At 29.9% G+C, this 24,537-nt stretch overlaps 1 protein-coding gene across 6 annotated transcripts in view; it reads left to right on the forward strand.

Annotated features, from left to right (window-relative positions):
• LOC148309395 (echinoderm microtubule-associated protein-like 2) overlaps positions 1-24,537 on the forward strand; it is a 139,185-nt gene that overhangs the window by 31,547 nt on the left and 83,101 nt on the right. The gene's annotated exons all lie outside the window — the stretch shown is intronic.

Raw genomic sequence — 24,537 nt, forward strand, 5'->3', positions numbered from 1 at the left:
AAAACACACTAGCAAAAACATCAGATCAAAGATAGTCATAAAAATAAATAATCTGACGTTTTTCTGAGGTTCGCAGCGGGCGATTTGGTGCACTGTCACTCGAAACGTGCAGAAATGTACAGAGTTCCGTTAGTGGATCGGAATGTAGTACCTACAATAATCATTTCTAGCGTCATTTCATCACGTACACTCTGTTTATTATGGGATGTTATTTTGCTAACCAAAAACCGTTCAATCTGCTGGTCCATAAATACAATTAGATTGCGAATCTAACTCGTAATTGCAATAGTCAAGCTCCATTAGACCAACAAGAATACACGTAGATTACTACTACGTAAAAGGATCGATTAGATCTAGAATTAGTATGTATATAACCTCTGTATTATAGCTTGTATTCATATATCGCTCACTCCTTTCAAGAACGTCATAAATCTAAAATCGTCAATTTTGAGTTGTGCATGTTTTTGGAATGCCCAGAAAATGTACTATATCCCAGCAAAAGAGGCATATTTTTAACCTAATATTTACCCGCTACAGGGCAGAAAGTGTTGTTTTTGCATTTTGAAGAAAAGGCATTGTTTAATTATTTTTTTAAATATACTAAATACTTTTCAAATGGAGAAAAAACCTTCAGGTTTTACCTAAAAATATCTATTGCATAGTAAAAAAATTAATGAGTGGCTTGATATTTATTTTTAATACGTTGTATTATATTATTAAACTTTAAAAACGTTCTCCTGAAAAATCAAGTTTTTTTTATTTATGACGTTCTTGAAAGGAGTGAGCGATATGTTACTTGGCTTGTCCAATTAATACGTAGACTGACGTCATAAAACAAAATGTACTTTTTAAATTTAAGTTTTACTTACAACATTTTGAGTGTGTCCAAATTCTTGTTCACAAAATCTGGATGATCTCCAATTACAGGAGTTATTTTCATACTATTTTTTGATAGCTCATCAAAGATGAAGAAGAATATGTGAGTCTGGGCATTTACGGGGCTGACGACCGTCATAGGCTGGTTTAAGTGATCACTTTACAAGTGTAACATTCACCAATTTCAATTTTAATCCAGATTTGTTAACAAGTATTTGGACACACTCATAATGTTGTTCTAAATTAAGTTTATTTTGTTTTATGACATCAGTCTACGTATTCATTGAACAGCCCTCGTATTTTGGCCGTCTATAATTGGCGTATCATCACCATAAGTACCACTCAGCATTTAAAATGGGTTTCATATAACATAAAAAAAGCTTTATAAAGTTATCAGATTCACTATTAATTTTAATCAAACGGACTTTTTTTCATCATCTCATCATGGTTGTTACAATCTGACTTTCTTTTTGGTATTCTTGGCTTTAAATCATAGGAGATAAGAGATGAACAAATTTAGCATAATCAAGTATTTCAATGGTGTCAGGTCAGAATCGAAATAATCGGCGGGTATGTTTATAAAAGTAGATGCATGAATGTGAAAGAGTCGAAGATTGTTTGCAAAGGCAGGTTGGTGTGGCGTTCTATTCACTCTCCCTACCCCTGCGGGGAAGCAAAGTGATGGTTAGTTAGTTAGTTTTTATTAACTATCCATCCATAATATTATTTTTTACATTCTTTTATACCTTGTGTGCTTTACCCTGTTTACAGATATGTACCCACAGTCATATTAATTACTGGTTTTAATTTTTCTTTTTCAATATTTTATTTTAATCATTATTTTTATGATTACTTTTGTTATATTGTTAAATTATAGATTATTATTATTTATTTACTTTAAGGAATAATATGATCATTTAAATATAATTGTTTTTATAAAGTATATAATTATACAATATAACATGTAAAATACCACTTTTTAAGTTTATTAATGTCAACACGTCTAGTTCCGAGAACTAGAGGTGTTCTCATCAATACTTTTGTATTTTCACCTGTTGAATTATTTAGTTATTTATATCTTAATTCACACATATTATAATTTATCGTTGTCATTTACTGTGTAGAAGAGAGACTTGAATCTATGTTTTCCTCAAATTTATATTTAAATCATGACTATATTTCGGAAAACTAGCTTATGTCTGAGAACGGATGGTGAATATGTACGGCTAGTTTTACATGCAGTATACTGGAAACCTTTCTAGTAGTACAAATAAAATTGCCTTCGGGTCAACGTTTTTCTAAACGGAACCTGTAGGCACTCTTATATCCATAACGATGGGAAAAAATCACGAGGCATGATATTTTATTATTCAATGTCAGATTCCCAGGGAAAATAATACGTACTTACGTGTATGCCTGTATTCTTGTGACCTTTTGCTAATTTTTATTCTTGTTTATCTTACATTTGAAGGCGCCAGTGTTACCAACGCGAAAGAGTAATTTCATTTTTCCTTATCATATTTCTACGTGAATGAACTGAACGAGGTCTGAAAAGTAAAGTGCTTATTACTTTAACAACATTTTGAGTGTGTTGAAATACTTGTTTACAAATCTAGATTATCTCCAATTAGGTGGTATTTTTTATATTATTTTTAGACATAACGTATGAAGAAAAACTTCTTTCCTCTCACCATAGACGTCTATAGTGAAATTCTAGTGAATTCAAGCACTTTGTTTCAAATTTGAACAATATATCTAGAAGTTTCAAGAATGTGAGTAGTGTGGTTGTCAATCATGGGTACAATCTTTGAATGTTACACGTGTGTAAAATTATCAGTTTAAACGCCCTCTGACGGTCGTAAGCCCCGTAAATACTCCCGTAATACTTCCATATTCTTCTTCATCTATGTTGAGTTGTTAAAAATGTAGTCATGAAGTAGTGTTTTTAATTGATATTACACAAAGTTAACGATGAATAATTAGGAAAGTGTTATTATATACATATTACCATACAAAAAAGTTGATAAACAACAAAATATTTAAACCTTTTAATAAACAATAAATATGAATTTTTATATTGACGATAGGTACTCAAAATTCGCAATTAATGAAAAATCTAATATGGTTATCGCTTCAAGAACACCCATAGAGGATCAATCACGAAAAAATTTTACTTATTGAAAAATTATACTTTAAGTGTAGCACCTTTTCACTTGCCAGCGTCTATATTATTACGTACCTGCTTATGTGTTGTATGTTCAATCCATAAAATCATAATGTATTTTCTTTTCACCAAAGCAATTTGAATCTCGTCATATTTATGGCACATTGAACATTCTCTACCTATTCCATACATTTGCCACGACTTGGGAACTTGCATCTGCGATTATCGGGCTTTGACCGCGAGGAACCTCGGGGTTAACTTCAATCCTGGCAACGAAAGTTTACCCTCAGAATCACAGCACACTCGCTGAAAGGTAAATCCATTCCCTCTCCACCATTTAAAGGTATTAATATATTTCTCTCCCTTTTGGGTTTGGTTACCTTCGTCTGCTTACTATCCTATGGGCATGGTTATTTCAGGATAAGGCACATTCCTTGGATGCATGCCTTCGAAGTTCAGGAAATGGAAGCTCTTTTCTGAAGTCCTGTTCTCCTGTAAGCTCATAGAAACGATTAATTCACGAATACATTTGATTTTTGCAGTCATGTCGTACGAAGTTTGGGCAAATTTTAAAAGATGCTTAGGTACTCATTCATTTACACTTACTAACTCATAAAACAAGTTATAATTTTAACAGTTTGAGAAAAACTGTTAACATAAATCATATAAATGAAATCACTCTTCATTAAAATTATCATTTTCCTTGGTAAATACAGTTGTAAAAAAATATTCCTAAAATTAACTTATCTTTCCTAGGTGGTCATCCAATGAGTTAAATAAAAATTGTTGATTTTCAATTAAAGTTTTACTTAGTAAATACCACTATTTCTTAAAATCTACTGTGACACGTGTTTCGATACATTCCGCATCATTTTCAAATGCCGGATGATGTGGAATGCATCAAAATACGTGTCACATTAGATTTTAAGAAATAGTGGTATTTACTAAGTAAAACTTTAATTAAAAATGGATAGATTTTACCACAAAGTGACTGCCGAATCAATTTAATGAAAAAAATGTTGAGTTGGAAAATAACTCCTAAGTAGAGAAACCTAAGTTTCTGTAGTGTTTGGAAACGTTGGGAAAAATGTTTTTCAGGCGTTTTCCAGTATGAAAAATAGTCCGGGCTCGGATCTGCATATAGATAAAAGGGTCTCTGCTAAATAAAATCTTTCAAAATCCAATCATAGATGGCTGTTGTGAACTCAATCATAGAATGTCATGAGATTGATCAAATATGTATGATTACCAAAAAAATAAGTAGTGTGGTTGTCGATCATGGGTAGAATGGTGAATTTTACACGTGTGTAAGTGATGATAGTGTACTTAGCCAACCTATGGCATACCCAGGATTCCATTTCTTCTTCATCTATGTTGAGAAGTCAAAAATGTTAAAATAACTTCTAAGTGAAGAAACCCACGTTTGTGAACAATTATGTAGACACACTCAAAATTTGTGAATAATGCTAACGTTATTTTTATTTCATTAAAAATATTATTATGATAATTTGTACTTATACGATTTCTAGTTACAGTACAGGGTCACATGAAACGCATATGAGTATGTATAATACATAGTCGTACCTTTTTATGCGAGGCCATTTTGTAGATATTAATGCCTTAGGGCCTTCTTATTTGGTGCTTATTGTAGCATTAACCTGGATAATAAGAACATTAATTTTCATAATAAGCCTTCACACATGACAATATCAAGCTGATTCTTCAATACATTTATTTATAACCTAACCCTATCTATCCTACTGTACCAATATGTTCACCGAACATATTTGCGTGACAGTTTTTTTTTATAACATTTTGAGTGCGTCCAAATACTTGTTCACAAATGTGGATTATTTCCAATTCGAAGTTATTTTTTTACATTATATTTCATATCTCAACATAAATAAAGAATAATATGTAAATCTGTGACAAAAGCTTTCCTCATCCCAACATAGGTATCTTAAGTGAACTCTCGCATACTGCGTTTCGAGTTTGATCAATATATCTAGAATTTTCAAGATTTTGAGTAGTGTGGTTGTCAATCATGGGTAAAATTGGTGTAGAATCACACGTGTGTAAAGTGATCACTTAACCAAGCCTATATCGGTCGTTAGCTCTGTAAATGTCGAGACTCCCATATTCTTAACACTCTCCTTATCATTCATCGTTCACTTTGTGAAATACCTTTTTAATTAAAATGGTATTACACAAAGTGAACGATGAATGATAAGGAGAGACAATACTTTTTACTACTACTACTTCCATCACGCTATTTCCCCTCAGGGGTAGGCAGAAAGGATGGAACGCCACAGTCTTCTGTCCTGACATACACTCCTCGCCTCCTTCACATCCATACATCTAGTCATACATGTCCTCCGATTACGCAGACTTTTGACACCACCAGATTTTAGGTTCTGATTGATATGATAGTGCCAAGTCTTTTTCAGCCGTTCTCGTTCTGTTTTTCCGCTCAAATTCGCTACATAAACTTTTAATATACAAAATATTGTTTATTCTTCTGCATTCATGTTGAGATGGTTTATAAAACATTTGACGTGTAATTTGTGCCTGTGGTCATCTCATCACTAATTCAGCACATGTGTATGCGATGAAATTCTCAGAAAGGAATCTGCTGTACTGGAATATATCGACTCGACCGGAGCGAACAATGACGATATTTGGTAAGGACTAGTTTCGCAATGGTGTTTTTGAAACTGTGACCTGCTGCGTTTGGTATCAACTCGAAGGAGCGGACTTTTTATCCAAATATGGAGCCCGTTATATTGCACACACGTCCATGTAACTCAGGGTCGTTCGCATATTGAACAGCTACTGAAATGAAATCAGCTTCAATTATATCTACTCTCACACAGTGTCTATGTTGCATGGAATATCTGAGACTGTATCTCCAATTGAGCCTTCGTAAAAACTTAAAAATCAGTCCATGGTAATATATATATGTGTACCATTTAGTTCAACAACCCACATTCAACAATAATATCCTCGAAACCAACGTTATGTTTATTGTGCTATTTTCAATTATTATTTATTTTCTAGATTATTCCTTTATATCTGAGACTGTATCCCCAATAGAGCGTTCGTAAAAAATCATCTTTAAGGTTGTATACAATTTAGTGCAACAATCCACAAAGGAGTATGGACCATAATATACTTGAAACTATCGTGATGTTTCTTGAGCTATTTTTAACTAATATTTATAATCGGAAACTGGATTATTCACCCTACAGATGATTTATCAATACATTTTAAAGATCTTACCTAAAATGAAGCGTCTATCGTTTTCATACGTAAGAAGAGGAAAATTTGAACATCCAGGGCTAATGACCTGAAATTTAACAATATTAATCAATATTGTTAAATTTAACAATAAAATATGTCGGGTCGTGGTCACGTGGTTAGTGTCGCGGACTCTTAAGTCAGAGTTTCTTAGCTCGAACCCACTCTACCACAATTTGATACCCATTTCTAATAATGAGCCGCTTAGGCTCACAGAAATAGTATGAAATTGAAATATTTGTGTAAATAAAATACAAATATTTCTCTTTTTCTAAAAAAAAAAATATTTAATATACTTATCGGACACTGGATTTATTCACTCTATGGATGAGATGTCAATTTTAAAGGTATATCAACTTGATATGAAACATGTTTTATTCTTCTTTTTTTATCAAAGAAGCGTTAGCCAGCCAACTGTCAGGTCGTATGTCCTAGGATGCTCAAACTTCCATCTCCTTTCTTAAAAAAGGGAAGAATGATACATGTTTCATATCGAGTTGAAATACCTTTATAAATGACCTGATATTTGGCTGGATTAAGTGAGATATTAAGGCCTCTTTCTCCTATGAAATATATAGGAATTTATTCTGAATGAATCTCATCTATGTTCCATTAGAGAAAGCTTTATACTTCACAAATGCTTAGTTAATGGCACCACCATCAGCGAAAATTCCACATCAATCAAAATTACAGAACAAAGGAATACAATTAAAGTGAATATATATGGTATATGTTTCAAAAATTCACGCAATACGGATATTCAATAATGGGCAAAGTAGTAAACGTTACTTGGTCGTCAGCCCCGTAAATGCCCAAACTTCCATATTCTTCTTCATCTTTGATGAGATGTCAAAAATAATATGAAAATAACTCCTGTAATTGGAGATGATCCTGATTTTGTGAACAAGTATTTGGACACACTCAAATTGTTGTAAATAAATTGTCTGGTCAAATTATAAGCTTAAATAATAAAAATGAAAATGGTATTTTCTGGCGTTTCTCATGTGTGTGATTATAATCCAGGTTTCGGATCTCACGTACTAATATAAGAGTTTCTGCTTAATAAAAAGCTTCTTTACATCTCACTCAATTTTTGTTCTTACTCGGAAAGTTGACATTAACTCCCCATTTGAAGATAGTAGGCATTTGATATTTTCTCAAGATCATTTTTCTTTATCTAGATCCCTCCTATATATCATTTTCTGATTCCCCTTCACGCATAAATATAAGGGTCATTCTATTGTTCACATATCTCGTGTGTGTATAAACCCAGAAGATAAATTTTAACATGTTAAATACGTATTTTTAAGTAGCGGTAATACTCAAAATATTTGTTTTTATCGTTGTTGATAAAACGAAGCGAAATGTATTATCTAGTTTTTATTTAAATAACCATATTGATGGTAAAATGTGGCGTTCTTTTCTATGTATTATCCATATTTATTTATTTGTATTTTAACGTAATTTTTTCTATGAGTATCTCTATGATCGTCAAACAGTTTTCCGTAATGTAAAATAATATTTAAGAACTAACTAACCATCACGCTTTTTCCCACAGGGGTAAAAAGAAAGAATAGAAAGCCATACCAATCTGTCTTTGCAAACAATTATTTTCATGAGGCGAATGTGGTTAGGTTAGGTTAATAGAAGCCGAAGGAGACCGAAGAATGTGATCAGGTCAGGAGTTCGGTAAAAAAATCGGTGGGTATGTATTATGAGATGCATGAATGTAAAAGAGGCGAAGATTGCAAAGAAATATTGATATAACTTGAATGAAAATATAGAGTTTAACAAATCGATACGTATAATGTAAACATTGCCGTATTAAACAGCTGGTAAACATTGATAATTCTGGATTACAGTCCAATTATCAATCACTGATAAGAAGATATTCGTATTGTTAAAAGTAATGAATAAATATAGAAATTTCTGGTGACGTTTTCACTTTACGATAACCAATTTTACCATATTTGGCATTTAGTATCAGATAAGAAAGTTGTTAAATAACAAAAGAATTTTATTTTATCCTTGTGATTAGTAATCCCCGAAATGAGTGATAACATTTATTACTATTTTGAAGAACACAATTTTATTATTTATTGATTTTTGGAATAACACGATGACTTAAATACAGAAATAAAACACTTAACAGTAAAGGTAAACTTTTTTGAGTTTATTAATGTAAGCAAGACTTTATTTTGTACATTAACGGCATTTTTAATTTTGTGGTATAGTAATATAACACACTCCTTATCTTATTACATTATATTACTCATCATTCACTTTGTGTAATAAATACCACTTAAAACGCTACTTATTTGTGTTTCAGCCTTGTTAACCTTAATCCCATGTCCCAAAATGAGTAATGGAAATTACTCAACGGGAATATTTAATATTGACTTATGATTGTGTTAAGTTTTAATATAAATAAATAAATACTTTGTGACTAGTCATGAAGTTGTGTTTTTAAGTGGTTTTACATAAAGTTAACGATGAATGATATTGAGAGTGTTAAACAAGACTAGTTTAGAGAACTACAAATATTCTCATAAACGGATGAAAATGCAAAAAGTTTGAATTATCTGTTAATGAAAAAAATTGTGGCTCTCGAAAAAAGTCATTTTTACATTGATAAAGTGTAAAATGTGGTCTCATACAAGTATTTAATTTTTAAATTTATTATGTATTTTAATTCAATGATCGATTGTTCAAAGTGTTGCTTCATAATACGAGATTTTAACATACATATCTCTCCATAGAAGGTAGGTCTTGACCTATCTCATTTCATTATTACACAGCGTGAAGCAATTGATTTCACATCAACTACTTGACGTCAAATAAAAGATGACTGCTACATAAAAGTTGAAATTTTCTTCTTCTTCTTCTTCTTCATCTTGTTGTAGGCCTTGTGGCCTGTTTTTAAGAGGGATCAGCCTCCTGCGATATCGATTCCTAGCTATCTACCCATCTCATTGGTGGTCTACCCGGGAGTCTTCTACCATGGGGATGGCCGTACAGTGCCATGTGGGGGAGTATGGATGGTTGCATTCTCCTCACATGCGCATACCATTGTCTCCTTCGTTGCCTTTTCCTCTTAACGATATCTTCGATCTCGCATATTTCCCTAATTCTGGCATTTCTTATTCTATCTCGAAGACTCTTGTGTGTTGTAATTTTAAGACCGAAAAATTTACAATAATATATACTTATACTTATGTGAGTATGTTCTGGTGGTTACTTTTCGTCAAGTGTCATGTATGATCAGATCACCCAGACGTTGCCAACCTCCAAGGTGAACTCTTGGGTGTCCTACGCTTTCCAGAACAGTTCCTGGTGTTAGCATTTATTCGAAGCCAGCACAGTTCCCTTCCACCAATGCTACTATCTTCACCTAAGAATCAGTTGAAGTACTCAATTATTTTCATCACATAACGCATGACCAAGTTATACCACCTTTCGCCATTTTACCAATATCAATAACTCTCTACTGCTGCAAGCTAAAACACATTTAAATGTGAAATTATATTTTCATTCACACTTTGAGTGTATCCAAATGAAATACTTGTTCACAAATCTGGGTTTCTCCCCTTAGGAGTTATTTTACATTTTTGACATCTCAGCATAGACGAATGAGAATATGGAAGCCTGGGTATTTACTGGGGTTATGACCTGTCGTAGGCTGGTTATGTGATCACTTTACACACTGTAACATTTACTATTTTACCCATGATTGACAACCATACTACTCAAATTTTGGAAGACATACGTAATATAATTAATCTCATGATGTTCCATAATCGAGTTCACAATAGCCATCTATGATTGGATTCATTAAGTTTTTTATCAATTCCATTATACGTTGTATTTCACTCTCTCTCTTGCTGCTCACTGATAGTAAAGATTTTTATAGGGGTATACTTTATATATATATATATATATATTGTACATATTTATATGAATCTTATTAAAGGCATTAATCGTAAATAAAATAAAATCAAAATAAAGTAAGTTTAGTGATCACTTAACCAGCCTATGACAAGTCGTTAACCCTGTAAATATCCAGACTTTCATATTCTTCTTCATCTATGTTAAGATTCTTTTTTTTTAATTTTTCATGAAATCAAATATTATTCATTAAGTTTATTAAGTGTTGGTAAAATGATTAGACCTTGTTTACGGCGACATCAGATTTTCCGACCTCGTCTAAAATATTCCGTATATTTTGAGTGAAAAATAGCACTAATCAGCCTTCGCGTCTTTCACACTCTCAGGCAATTTATTTTCAAGTAACCTTGCGAATGATAAAATATTCAGTAGGATAAAGTTTTGCATAACTGCTAACAATGTTGGTTAAGTAGTGATTTAGAGCTGCTTTTCAACGATCAATTTGTATTATCATATTTTCTCATGATAACGCAACAATACAAGGGTACAAGGTTGGAATTTTACGTTATTAATACTTATAATTTAATTCAATGTAAATTACATGTTCTTATAAATACAGGATGAATGTTTTATTACATTATTTAAAACACTTTTATTTGACCACTTATTGAGTTTTATTTCATTACCCACGACTAGTTTTGAAAACTGCAGATGTTTATATTGACAGGTGATAACAAAAACTAACGAGCAAAAAATCATTCAAGTATTCGTAGAAGCAACAACTAGAGGGGAGGAAATAAGTTTCACATGTTAATATATATTTTATTACATATTTTAAATTGTAAAATAATAAGATGTAAATGATCTTATTGTATTTATTTGGAATATTCCATCTCATCCTGGTGTAAACTTACGTATTAAACATCATGTATTGTTTTATGTAATATATTGATTTTGAAATTTCATTATTTTTGATGACTTAAAAATTCGTGATAAGTATTATTCTGTTTGTAATTTGATATTGAAATATTTTGATATTTCACCTCTGGGGTGAATAATCTAGTGTCTGATTATTACTATTTTTTTTTTACAACATTTTGAGTGTGTCCAAACACTTGTTCACAAATCTGGATTATCTCCAATTATAGGAGTTATTTTTCATATTATTTTTTAACATCCTTTGTGAACAAGTATTTGGACACACTCAAAATGTTGTATATAAATTAACTGGTCAAATTATAAGCTAAAATAATAAAAATTAAAATGATATTTTCTGGCGTTTCTCATGTTTGTAATTATAATCCAGGATTCGGACCTCACATACTAATATAAGAGTTTCTGCTCAATAAAAAGCTTTTTATCATCTCACCAATAGATCTCTCTAGTGAAGTTCTAGTGATTCAAGAACCAAGTTTCTTAGTTGGTTCATATATATAGAACTTCCAAGAATTTGAGTAGTGTGGTTGTCAATAATGAATACAATTGGTGGTGAAAGTGGTGGAAACAAAGTTAATTAATTTTATAAAGCATATTTGGACACACTCAAAATGTTGTAAATAAGAGTACATAAAAATATTTTTAGTATAATTTTTAATTACAATAAATCGTGCGTATTGTATTCATGCTTAGACCCAAAGCCCTGGGTAAACCCATGAAAATGGTATTTAACAAAAGATGCGCGTGACTTTTAAAATATACCATACCAAAGGCGCAACACTTTCACGTCGAAATCAATTGAATAATTAATTTGCCACATTTGACCGTGACAGCCAAAGCGTCATGTTATATTCGATTCAATATCACGACTTGTTAATGTATCATATTTGCTTATTGACACGATGTAAGCAATGCGTTTTAAATCGGTATTGTATGTTTATTTATAAGATATACAGCTATACGTTGACGATTTTGAGAAAAATTTAGAAATACGTTTAAATATTAATTAATAATATGCGTTTCCAATATACATCACCATTATTGTCTATGTTCCCATTTAACAGAGTCCCACCCCTTAAACCCCCCCTCTAGTTATTACCCCACCCACCTCTACCAATACCTGAATATTTTTTTGCTCGTTAGTTTTTGTACCCGTGTCGCCTACGTAGTGTAATGGTCAGCATGCTCGGCTACCGTTCTGGAGGTCCCGAGTTCGATTCCCAGGGGGGTTTAATGAATATAAGTGATTTTTTCACTCTTATATTTATTCAATATTACCCTGGACTGGTACCTACCTGAAGCGGAGGGCTGATCACCTTTCCTTTGTGTGTGAACGATCAAGATAACACTGCGTTTATATGATGCAGTGCCCTATGCACCATTGGGCTTTGTAATTTTTTTATTATTTGTTTTTGTATTCATCTGTCGATGGAAACATATGTAGTTTTCGAAACTAGTCATGAAAATTAGAATAAAACTCAATAAGTGGTATTATACAAATGTTTAATTCATATAATAATTAATATATCATTCCACAAAGTTAATCCCAAATCAATAAATAAGTTGTGATTTCACATTCGAGTGTACTAAGCATCTTTCCATATCTATTAATAGTTTTCCTTATAAAGATACGGTGCGTCTTTTTCTATTATACACCTATCTACATACATTGGAATTAAAAATAAATAAATAAATCTGTGATTAACCTGTGATTTCACATACCCAGTGTACCATATACCTATCTTTTTATGCATATCTACTAATAGAATCCCTAAAATGCACACCAAGTCCTACCAAAATTTATTTTTAAATCGAGCCTGCGATAAGTGCAATGTAATGCTTAGTGAAATTTTTATTTATTATTTATTAAAACCCTTATCCGCACCCCAATGGTGCATAGGGCACTGTATCTTATAAACGCAGTGTTATCATGATCGTTTTACACATGAAGGAAAGGTGATCAGCCCTCCGCTTCAGATACCAGTCCATGGTAATATTGAATAAATATTACATTGAAAAAAATTACTTATATTTATTTTACCCCCCTTGGGAATCGAACCCGGGACCTCCAGAACGGTAGCCGAGCGTGCTGACCATTACACTACGGAGGCGGACAGGACAGGATAATGAAATAGACATCAATCATATTTCATTTAATAACGTTTAAGAGAAATATTGTTAATGTCTACTAGACTATTTGATAAAGAAAATTTATAATTGTTTGATAAAAACATTTAATACAAGTTAATTATAGTTATACTTTTATGTACATGGCAGTTTATGTTTTTTTGGAACTGGCTTTTTATTTTTTTATTTTACCATATCTATCTATAAATATAAATATTTTTTTAATAGTTTTCCTTTTTAAGATTAATCCGTTCGATACACTTATCTACATTGGAATTTTTAAATAAATAAATAAATATATGATAAAGTTGTGTACTATAATATAAATATATATATATATATATATATATATATATATATATATATATATATATATATATATATATATATATATATATATATATATATATATATATATATATATATATATATATATATATATATATATAAAATATATATATATATATATTTATATATATATATATATATATATATATATATATATATATATATATATATAAATATATATATATATATATATATATATATATATATATATATATATATATATATATATATATATATATATATATATATATATATATATATATATATATATATATATATATATATATATATATATATATATATATATATATTATTATTATTATTAACAGGTATATATATAATATATACCTGTTAATAGTTTTCCTAATAAATATACGGGGCATCTTAATACTATTATTTCGTTCGATACACCTATGTATCTACATTGGAATTTGTCCACACTATAATCTAAAAATATTACTACTATTATGTACCCACCTAAAAAAATATGTACTCAAATTTATGAGTCATTGTACGCGCGACCAGACGAGAAATTCCTAAGGTGTTACAAAATTTATTTGTACATACTACACCAGTCATCCAGTGTTCACTTTCAGTATTCAGTCATTCGGGTCATCATACTACATTTACTCAAACCTCTAACATTTCATATGACATTGAGAATAAAAATTTTATTTGAAAAACAGAAAAGGATATTCATTAAAGATATAACTCAAGATATTAATTTTCTTTCAATTTTAATTTTTAATTCATTGTGAAATAACAAAGAAATACTTAAGGCTAGTCATTTCATTAAATTTTTCTCTAAATTAAAAAATATGTTTACTGAATAAAAAATACATAATACTTTCATTAATAATACATAGATATTACCACGAAGTGATTGCCGATTAAATTAATGAAATTAAATTGAATTGACCTAGCTGGATAAATATAAAGCTAGTTAGGAGCTCTTGCGAGCCTTGATGTCTATTTAATATAGATTTTAATCAGGGGCGTGCATTCCATATATGCAGAAAAGCAGTGCCTATCCTAACTTACCCGCGTGACATATAAAAATGAAACCAGTACCTACCCTACCTTACAAAAAGTACTTAGCTTACCTTACTACCTATTCGATTTAAGTTTTGAACTGACATTTATTGGTGGAACTGCATTTTATATAATAAAATAAAAACTATTTAATTTTTTCCACGTGAATTTGATTTGACCAGCAACCAAATTTCGTCGTAACCGACATCATCAGACTAGTGATGATGTCGGTTACGACAAAACCTGGTTGCTGGATAAATAAAATTCGTGTTGAAAAAATTAAATGATTTTTATTTTACAACATTTTGAGTGTGTCCAAATACTTTTATTAATTAATAGTTTTTATTTTAATAGTTTTTATTTTATTATACTTACTACCTACCTCTACTGCCTACCCTAATTTACTCTTTGTGCTCGCCACTGATTCCAATATAGTATTTATTTTTTTATCCACAAGACTTAACTTTAAGTTCGACTGAACTGAGTGTGGTCGTAGAATTTTGTCCACGACTGTGCTTAGATAATATTTTGCAATGTCGCTCCAAAGTTGGCAGAGTTCTCCTTATCTTGAGCCAGAACTAGGTTAGCAGTGCCAAAACTTTATGTTTATTCGCCTTATGCACATGCAACTCTGTATTGCGCGCCTTTTTCGTTCATTTTTCTGCGGCAGCGCCAACTACAAAATGCGGATTTTCCACGAAGTTTATCAATTGGCGGGAAAACCTTTATTTGCCCTTAAAATGCAATTATATCTGTCCTTTATATCGCACGCATGTGTATATTGTTGTCATTAAATTGATAAATACGAGGTAAAATAACTATGAATAAATCAATGGAAATTTTAATAAAAAAGTTTTTTTACTTAAATGGTAATCAGGAACTACACAGTATTTTGATTTCTGAACTCTAAGAATAAAAAAGTTTGGAAAGAACCTTATGTAAAAACTACATCATTTTTACAGAAGTATATCAAAATATTTTGCTGTTACATTTCTTTAAATCTACAATATTTTGAGTGTGTCCAAATTTTTCATTGGCAAATGTTGGATCCGTTCAAACTTTGGAATAATGTTTTAAATTATTTATTGACACCTCTTACTATCATATACATTAGTATAATCGGTGCTAACGTGAATTCGTTCAATCAGTGTCCTATGCAATGGAGCGAGTATTAATATCTGATAAAGATATTTAAATAGTATTGAAACTGTTTAAAATATTTTTTATCTTTATTTATTTAATGAAAAACCAACAACTAATATTTTCAAAAATAATAAAATAGAATTAGAAAAATAAAATTTAGTTATTGGTTTTCACATGAAAATAATCATAAAACTGTCGTGTAAATAAGTATAACTTTATTAAATAAGAATCACTGTATAATAAGTAAAAATTGAAACATTAAATCAATGTTGAAATTACACATTCAGAGATGTGATCCCAATGGAAAACACATATCGTAGTCATACAGGAGAAAGTGACCAAGTGCATTTGTTAACAAAAACGTGATCATTGACTATTTGATATCTTACTAGCTTAATATTGCCCTGAAAAAATCCCAAAGGATTTTAAACTTGGAAGTATAATATATTGACTTGTTAAAAATGACTAACTGCATTCAAGTTTATTTTCATGCCAAGCAAAAGTGACTTAAATGGCCCTCCTGAACATTTTACGTTTTGTCAGTTGGTCACTTTCTCCTGTACGACTACGATATATCAACTGCGTAGGGCAATCCATAATAGTACCTACTTCATGTTACAGAACTCCCTATAAAGAAAAGAAAAAACTTGTAAAATACAACTAACTCTTGACAATTTTTTAAAGAAAATATAATTTTTATTCAATATGTACATAGTAATTTTTGATAAATACAAATTTCAAAGTACAATTTTCGGTGTTTTTTTTGCATCCCTCTACTTTCGATCATTTAACTTGCGCACACATTTTCAGGAACCAATCATGTGCGAAAATTGAGGTTCGCCAGTAATCACATATTAACATCACTCGACCTCTATTTGCCCTGCATTAAAAATATTACGAAGTTATCATTTTTTCCCATAAACTACGTAGATTACCTCGGTTTTTCTCTTTGAACTAATGATTGATGTAAATCCAAGAGACGACTTTAGAATCCGTTCTGTAAGTCACCAAGAATAAAGCCCCCCGAAGTGCATTTTCCAGGCATGTAATTGGATCGTAGATCAATTCGCAACCGATTGCTACGTGTACCAGCATGACAACATTTTAAAACCAATATGGTGACGATCTGACATTTTTGATTCAGCAAAACATGTTCTATTTTTATCGATGACAAAACCTGAAATAAGTTGTTTAGTTATATTCTATTTGCGGACTTTGCTTCAATGCCGTTAGAAAAAAAACGTCGGGTCAAATATGCTTAATTTCAAAATAATCTGACATACATATTATTATGTAGATAAGCGTTTTGCTAATGTACGTAAATGTATTGTACGAGTATGTCATGTCTTATTTATCTTTAATATTTTAAATTTTGTTTGGAAATAATCAATTTCATCCATGTGTCTTTTTTTACAGTGCTATCTTCGATCAAAAACTTTAATTACAAGTTGTACGTTTTTTATTATTATATAGAATCACATCGTCTAATTAATTAAGGTAAATTCTTGTTCTTAGTCAAAATATATTGAATAAATTACATATTAATGAATTCGAAAATAGATTTACGAATTCATAACTATGATCACATTAAAATGAAATGAATTATCGCTATATGTTTTAACGATTTTCCTTCGACCATTATTTCTAAAATAATTTGTAGTCAACCCTTAATCTTTTTTATCTGGAGCTTAAGGCAATATTGCGATAATAAATTGTTGTATTTTATCTACAACACCTTCGACTTTAGATTATACATGTACTGGTATGCAACTCCGAGAACCCATGTCATTACTGATAATCTCTTATTCCTTTTTCTATTTGGCGGTAATTTTCTTTACCCTGAGATGCTTCACTTTTGTTATCTCCTATTTCTACGAATCTGGAATTAAGGATTAAGGAACCTTTCCTTTAATCAATTTAACATCGCGTCGATCCGGTGCGGTATCGCATGCACCATTGAGTGAAGATAGGAATCAGAAGAATACAAAAACATTTATGATTCTTATCATATCTGATAATATTATAATGGCAGTATTTATCGAAAAAAAATTATTGAACGAGCATCTCTTAATCTCTTAAAAATTGTATCAATCAACAACTGACTATTTCGATAGCAAAATAAAGTCGTTTAGAGTCAATCTTTCATTCTGATGTTGAGATTTGCGCAGATATTTTTTTACTGTACAAATTGATGATCCTGTAGTGACAAAACTCGAAACCTGCTTCATATCAAAAATACGTTTTTATTCAATATTTCGTATACAATGAATACCGAAAAAATTCTTTCGAGGTAGGAAAACAGGTTTTTGTTAGAAATATGCCGAAATAATTTTGATGAGGTCTAAGGAGTCAGCATTTTTCAAGCATAGTTTTGAAGGGCATAGAAAGCTCCCTACTATACACGGATCTCATACAAAGACTTGGTATTTCCCAGATTCACTCATATAACAGCATATAGTGTATTAACAAAAGATTTTGTATTTTTATATTTTTTGCTCTCTCGTGACGTAACTAACTATCTTATCATCAACGGTCTTCCTCGCAGGGGTAGAAAGAGAGAATAGAACGTCACACCTCTCTGACTTTGCAAATATTTTTCGCTTCTTCCACATTTATACATTTCCTAAGATATAAAGTCAGTTATTATTAAAGATATTAGACGTGGGTATGACTATATTATTTTACTCACAACATTATGCGTGTATCCAAATACTTCTATTCACAAATCTGGCATTCGAATAAAGTATTTTGACACACTCAAAATGTTGAGAATAAAGTAATTATGTATGTCTTTTTCGAAAATATTTATGCTAGATCGGCTGTCCAAACTCAAAACACAGTAATGGACTTTTTTGTAGTACCATTTTTGGACTTTGTAGATTATACTTAGTCCAAAAAATGCAAAAAAAACGTTCTACGAAAAAAATGTCCCTTACTGTGTTTTAAGTTTGGACAGCCGAGATCCTTCTGCAGCCAGTTAAGATCGAATCCTGATCGTAAAATATCTCATGAATGACATCCATACTTAAAACAGAACACTTTTCAGGTATTATAAGACAATAGTTTATCCTACTATTCGCATTATTTCTGTCTGAAGTCTGACGTTTGAGCCTATTGTAGTATATATTGTTGAGGTCAGAATACAATACCGACACAGCTTCGATAATCTCACAAGAAGTACAATGGGCGGACATTGATCTGTTCCGCATTTCAACGCTGTAACCATTACGCTACAACAACGCCACACGATAATATACCTGATGAATTTTGCAAGAAACCAAAAGGTGTTTCCAGAAATAAAATATAATATATCTACAAAAAAACATCAACTATCAACCCTCTCTGAGACATTACTATCTCTCTTTAAAATCCTAACTGTCCATCAAATCTCATTCTATAGTTTTTTTCCCTCTACATCCTTTCCTAAACTCCCCTTTTCCTTTGCCTTCTTATTATCATCAATTTTTATGTTTTTTATACTTCTTGAAGAAAACAATCATTAAAAAGTAGAAACAAACTTATCCCAAATATATAAAAATAATTTTAAATTACCCGAATGCAACAGAAAACAGTACCAACAAAATTATATATACTTAGAAACACAAAAAATTCACCAGCGTCCCTTTAGAAATTTAAATATAAAAGACAGAAACACTAAAAAAGAAACTTAACGAACACTATAAACATATGCACACTTTAAAATAAAAATAAAACTAACAAGATAACTCCCTTTCACCGCATAAAAATATATATTCCCCAGTAATGTTTTTTTTTATGTAAAACATGTCGCTATTAAAAAGTCCCTCTCCAAGCACAAGAGCTCAGTCTCTTTTTTATAGAGGCTCAGCGCAACTAAAATTATAAGATTATATTAAGTAGAAATGTATAGAAACTGTAAGTTGTATTATAAAAATGTAACCATATTGAATTTTTTAAATGAAATAAATATACATATATATATATATATATACATATATATATATATATATATATATATATATATATATATATATATATATATATATATATATATATATATATATATATATATATATATATATATATATATATATATATATATATATATATATATATATATATATATATATATATATATATATATATATATATATATATATATATATATATATATGTATATATATATATTTATTTATATTTATATATATATAAATACATATATATATATATATATATATATATATATATATATATATATATATATATATATATATATATATATATATATATATATAATATATATATATATATATATATATATATATATATATATATATATATATATATATATATATATATATATATATATATATATATATATATATATATATATATTATATATATATATATATATATATATATATATATATATATATATACTTATGTATATATACTTATGTATATTATTAAAAATACTCATGCGTGGTTCTCCATTTTGCTCTTCGACCCTAATAGATATTCACAACAGATACCTTATCTTACATACTTGTTGAGATATAGAGATAAGCAATTTGTATGGATTTCTAATGCTAATGAATACATTTTTGTTATTTTTCATATATAAGATAAGAAACATCTGTGATTATTCATACATATGGTAATACACACATTTCTAAAATGTCTAATTTCATAACGCTTGCTAAGCAATGAAAATATTTTTAAAAAATCAATGAAGTAACAATGCAATCAAAAACATTGAAAACGCTAAGTGACAGCCACTGTCAAGAAACAGGCTCTCCGCCATGAGCAATGTTTTGCTGTCACGTTCAACAAACAAGGCGCTGCCTTTACCTTAAAAAGGCTGTTTTCTATTTTTTTACTGTCAATTTTACATTTTTACTATAGTGATTTAATAAGAATATTTCGAAGCAATTAATGGATATCTTTAAGATTTTTAACAAACGAAAATTGTATATGTAGATTTAAAATTCGTTCATAGGTATTGTTGGGACGCTAATAATATAGGTATATATTTCACGACTTATTTTAGTTTTCTTAATGTAGCAAATGTTAATACATCACACAAGGCGAATTAATCAACTACCTTCTTTTTTTTTGAGAATATGACGATTTTGACTCGATGAGAATGAGAAACAGGGAATAAGGATACAGCTAATCTCTTTTAACACTAATTTTTATAACAGCGGCAAACTTTTGACGAGATTTGTGAATTTGAGAAAAACAATTTTAATTTAATGATAATTCCTTCTATCTAATATATGTATGAATACTCAACAGGAAGGCTTAATATTTCGTAATGATAAAAATCCATTAAATAGTTCCCATATCATTAAAAGGCCAGATAAACAAGTACTAAGCAATCTTCTTGGAAACTTATAAAATTTAGACATAGCTCAAAATATAATCATTCATAAAATTAATCTAAAATTTCACAAATAACATTATAAATTCCACATATTGTTTAAATCTTACAATTAAACCAGGTTTAACACATTAAATATCAGAATTATACTCGTATATAACGCATTTTAATATCAAGGAACCAAAAGCTATTTTTTTTGTAGGAGTTTGAAATATCTTAATAAAAATGGTATCGAATGATTAACATTTTAAATTATTCATGTATATATCATCCTCATCAATAATGAAAAAATATGCATACTAGAAAAAGATCATCACAATTGATCGACTACAATATATGTACATATTATGTATTGTATAAAATATTGATCAAGGACAAAAATACATATATCAATCTACTAGCAACAAATAAACTGAGTATAATAAAAAAGCATAAATTGGTTTAAAGAATAATTTTTTTAAAAAAACACTTTGAAGTATGCCGATAAAAACTAATACAAACTATAAAGCCGCTTCCCCGCAGGGGTAGATAGAGAGGATAGTACGCCACACCAATCTGTATCTGCAATCTTTTTTCTCCTTTTCCACACTCCTCTTGACTTGACCGCGCTAAAGTACTTAATTATGCCTCAACCAGATCTACGAGAACCTAAAATCTATCCTTTTGAAAGGTCCGCGTAACCGGAGGACAAGTATGATTAGATGATTGGATATGAAGAAAGCCAGGAGTATTTGTCAGCACAGACTGTGGCGACGACCGACGAGTGTGGCGTTCCATCCTGTCTGCCGTAATGGTAGTATTAAAAGTAGTAGGTTGAATAGAAAAATTAGTATTGCCAAAAAGTGACTGCTGAATCAATTAATTTTAATTAATTGATTCAGAAGTCATAAAATTCAATGTAAAATATTTTGTTCAGTAAAGTAAAATGATAGCATTATTAATGTACCTATTATTTCAAGATTAGCGTTTATCCAACGCCATGTTCATTTAGAATTTGTTAAATAATTGTATAGTTCAAATCTTACGTTTATCCAAGCTCCTACATAAGTCGCTTTTATTTAGAAATCACTCGATAATTGGCCATTAGGCGTCAAATTGCGAGTCTAACTCAGATCTCCTATTTGATAATTCTACTCTTGTTTTTGCTGGAAGTCTTTTACACGAGATCAAACAAAAACCGTGGGAACCGTTTCGGCTAGTTGCTTGTAAGTCGATATCTTGCTATTAATTGCAACAGACGAAGAAAAACTATAAAACAATACGTGGTTGCAACGAGGTCTGCAAACTGCGTTTTTAATTAAAATGCATTTAATCCTCTCATCTTGTTGCACTCTAAAGTAAACAAAAAGTCTCATTATTGATTCGCCAGTAACTTCGCGATAATATCTTTACATTATTTTATTGAAAATTTACTTGGCTAATACCACAACTGAGTAATCATACCGATTCTAATATTTAAAAGTAAAACATGGAGTTGGTTCATTTAATATGGTTACAAAAGTTTTTTTGTATAATTTTAATTCATTTTCTAGACACTTCTACTTTTACAAATTTAAAATTAATAACGCAGTTCTCTCTAATAAAGATACTAAGCTCTTGTGCTTGGAGAGGGACTTACACTTATAATTTATTGTTTATGTTTGTTGGTAATATAACTCATTTTTTTAATGATATTTTTTGTGTTTTTCTTTTTTCTTTTAATAATTAATATGTATATAATTCATTTAATTTTTAAAATAGCATGTGATAGAATTAATAACATGATTGAAATATACAAACTGACATTTTTAGCTCTTTATTTGCGCGCAAAATATTCATTATTCATTATTCATTAGTCATTAGTCATTAGTAACACCATATTAAGGCGTATAATATAATACATACTAGTAAAACCCCGCGCCCGTATGCAGATGAACACAATGCATTGTACCGGTGTCAGATTTAGGCGCCGGATATCCATCAACCATATAGAGACACCGAAGGTCACATCACAAAGCGATTCAATATCAAAACATTGAACACATAATCCGCTGTTTTCAAAACTCGATAACTCCATTCATAAAAACGATAAAAAAAATATTTGTGACTATGACTTGAGAGCTTTGAGCATCGTTTGAATCCATTTTAAAATACAATACATATAATAAGCAAATGATTTTAATTCGCAGTATATTATTTATTTTATTTATTTATTTATTTATACACGGTGCAAATGCCTTATGTATCACTCAAGTCCGTATGCTTTGTCAAAAAAATGCCTTTTACAAATATGTAATTATAACAATAATAAATTTAAGAATAGTAAAAAAAAGTAAAAAAATGAAACGCAAATAAAACAAATATCAAAAAGTCAACACTTTAATTTTAATAATTCATACATTTTGAGTGTGTCCAAATACTTGTTTATAAATCTGGATTATCTCCAATTATAGGAGTTATTTTTCATATTATTTTATTTGACTCAAGATGAACAAGAGTTAATTATGCTCCGTAAATGCCCAAACTTCCATATTTATCTTCATCTATGTTAACATGTCAAAAAAATAATATAATTCATACTACCACTGACCCTTATCTACATACAATTGACGCAATGCTAATTTAATCGTTTATTATTGCAAGATAAAGTGGGCCTGCTCTTCAGGTACTAGTCCAAAACAAATAAATTCGAAAGAAAGAAAAAACATACAAATTTCATCTTGCTCGCTAGCCAAGAGATTCATATTGAAACTTATGAGATTCTATAATTTATTGATTCGGCATTAACTTTGTGGAATGATATGATTATTTTATTAAAATTAAACACTTGAATAATCCACTTTATCGAGTTTTATTTTTATTTACAACTAGTTTCGAAAACGACAATTGTTTTTATCTTCTGGTACAAATTAAAACTTAGTTTTAATTTGTACCAGAAGATGAAAACAATTGTCGTTTTCGAAACTAGTCGTAAATAAAAATAAAACTCGATGAAGTGGATTATTCAAGTGTTTAATTTTAATAAAATAATTATGAGATTCTTGCAACGTAAAATTTAAAAAAAAAGGAGATATCAGTTTTTGTAACCGAATGATTCAAATGATATTTATACATATTAACGCCAATAAAGTGGGTGTGGAGGTGCTATGAAGCGAGAAATAATAAGATATGCGTTACTAATCCATCCACGACAAGACTTATGTTACACTAACCTTCCCACAGGTAATTTTTTTTTTAATCCGCACGTCAATGATATACGGAGTAAGGAAAACCAAATTCTGGATTCATTAAGATACTATCTTATCTTCAGCATCAATTTTTTGAAGAAAACAGCTATCTTCAAAAAAGGATATCTTTAAAATCTGAATTCCTCGAGAATAATTAATTT

Source organism: Brachycentrus maculatus, unplaced genomic scaffold, assembly GCF_059751285.1.
Source record: "Brachycentrus maculatus isolate JH-2025_06_01 unplaced genomic scaffold, ASM5975128v1 h1tg000125l, whole genome shotgun sequence".
Taxonomy (NCBI): domain Eukaryota; kingdom Metazoa; phylum Arthropoda; class Insecta; order Trichoptera; family Brachycentridae; genus Brachycentrus; species Brachycentrus maculatus.